Source organism: Tasmannia lanceolata, unplaced genomic scaffold, assembly GCF_043159265.1.
Source record: "Tasmannia lanceolata isolate RefF3 unplaced genomic scaffold, GAP_Taslan_0.1 ptg000417l, whole genome shotgun sequence".
Taxonomy (NCBI): domain Eukaryota; kingdom Viridiplantae; phylum Streptophyta; class Magnoliopsida; order Canellales; family Winteraceae; genus Tasmannia; species Tasmannia lanceolata.
Window position 1 is genome coordinate 5,001 of NW_027519090.1, and position 2,500 is coordinate 7,500.

Here is a 2,500-nt window from a genome sequence, read left to right on the forward strand (position 1 = left end):
GCCCTCTATATTGCCTAACCTTGGCAACCATGGTCCATTCCCCACTATATGCCATGGCCTTGTGCCCATGGTCTTCACAAGACAGCATCCAAGGCGCCTGAAAGGCCAAGGGAGCCCAACCCAGCAATGCCCAGCCAAGGCCAGGCATTCCAGTGCCTACCCGGGCAAAAACGCCCAAAGCATGCCCCATTCGTTAGCCTATCCAGGCAAAAACGCCCAAAACCAGCCCATTCCAGTGCCTATCCGGGGAAAACGCCCAAAGCATGCCCATTCCTTAGCCTATCCAGGCAAAAACGCCCAAAACCAGCACATTCCAGTGCCTATCCGGGCAAAAACGCCCTAAGCCTGCGCATTCCAGCGCCCCGCAGCATGCCACCCTCCTATAGGGTTTGCGCAACCAACCCGCCTAACCACCAGTGGCAACCAAAGGTGCTGTTAGCGACGACTTCTGAAGACGCAACGAGACGCGACGGGTTTGCGCCCAGACGCGACGAGGCGATGCGGGATCTGCGCCCAACCGTGCCTACACCCGCCGACTTGATGCGGGAGCTGCTGGCCCAAGCATGCCTAGCGTGCAAGGCCTGCGTGCAAGGCTAGTGTGCAAGGCTCGTGGGCAAGGCTAGTGCGCAAGGCTAGTGCCCAAGGTCTGTGTGCAAGGCTAGTGCCCAAGGCTAGTGAGCATGGCCTGTGTGCAAGGCTAGTGTGCAAGGCTTGTATGCAAGGCTAGTGTGCAAGGCTGGTGTGCAAGGCTTGTGGGCAAGGCTGGTGCGCAAGGCTAGTTCCCAAGGGTTGTGTGCAAGGCTAGTGCCCAAGGCAAGTGCGCAAGGCTCGTGCCCAAAGCTAGTGCGCAAGGCTTGTGTGCAAGGCTACTGCGATGGGCCAGTGCCCAAGGCTTGTGAGCAAGGCTTGTATGCATGGCTTGTGTGCAAGGCTAGCGTCCAAGGCTTGTGCGCATGGCTTGTGCGCAAGGCTTGTGTCCAAGGCTTTTGTGCAAGGCTCGTGCGCAAGGCTAGTGTGCAAGGCTTGTGCGCATTGGCAGGTAGCCCACCAGCATGCACGATCCAAATGCCACTCACGCGACAACACGGTGCCAAGCCGGGCATGGTGTGCACTCAAAACCAATCAACGGACAGAGGTCATGCGTCATGGGGGGGATCTAGCAAGGCCATGGGGAAGGTCATGGAGGACCTTGGAAGCAAGCGCAAGACGAGAGCGAATCGAACAAGGGGCCAGGACGGGGCCTTGTGCCCATGGTCTTCGCAAGACAGCGTCCAAGGCACCCGAAAGCCCAAGGGAACCCAAACCCGGCCGACACTTGCAATCGCACATGCTCTCTGCAACACACCATCAATGCCGCCCAACGGGGCCAGCACGAGCAGTCCTCCGCGGTCCCCTGGCCCTGCGCACGTTTGTCTTCGAAACCGAGCATCAATGCCACAGAAAGTGCCGGGGCGCCAGCTGGAGCCATCATCCGCGTTGCCATGGCTCGCTTGGCCTTGGCTTGCCAGGCCCCGACACGAGCAATCGCGCATTTTCTTTGCAACCGACCATCAATGCCGCCCAACGGGGCCAGCACGAGCAGTCATCCGCGGTCCCCTGGCCCTGCGCACGTTTGTCTTTGAAACCGAGCATCAATGCCACAGAAAGTGCCGGGGCGCCAGCTGGAGCCATCATCCGACGTGCCATGGCTCTGGTCCCATGGTCTTCGCAACCGAGCATTCGTGACACCCGCGGGGCCAGGACACCAACCCTTCCGACACGAGCATTCGCGCATGTTCTTTGGCCACACAACGGCGCCAGCACGAGCAAAATCATCCGCGGTGCGGTGGCCTTGCACGGCCTTTTGTCTTTGGAACCAACCATCAGTGCCACGGGAAGTGCCGGAGTCCCGGCATCCGCGGTGCCAAGTCATTGCGCCCTTGGTCTCTGCAGCGGGGCATGCCGGGCACTCCCAACCATTGCAAGCAAGCAAGCAAGCAAGAAAGAAAGTAAGTAAGTAAGTAAGTATTACATATAGGGGCGGGACATGCGGGGAGATCTGCGAAACGTGCATTACGGGGCACACGCGTACCTACCGGGGCATACCGACCCCTATTGGGGCACACATGTGCATATCGGGGCATACCGGGCCTATCGGGGCACACGCGTACATACCGGGGCATACCGAGCCCTACTGGGGCACACGTGCGCATATCGGGGCGTACCAAGCCTATCGGGGCATACGCATGTATCCCAAGGCATACCGAGTCTATCCGGGCATACGCGTTCATACCGGGGCGTAACGGGCCTATCGGGGCATACTTGGGCATATCCGGGCAAAAAATGCCCAAAACTTGCGCAACCTTGGCAACCGTGGTCCATTCCTCTCTATATGCCTAGCCTTGCCAACCGTGGTCCATTCCTCACTATATGCCATGGCCTTGTGCCCATGGTCTTCCCAAGACAGCGTCCAAGGCCCCCGGAAGGCCAAGGGAGCCCAACCCAGCAATGCCCTGCTATG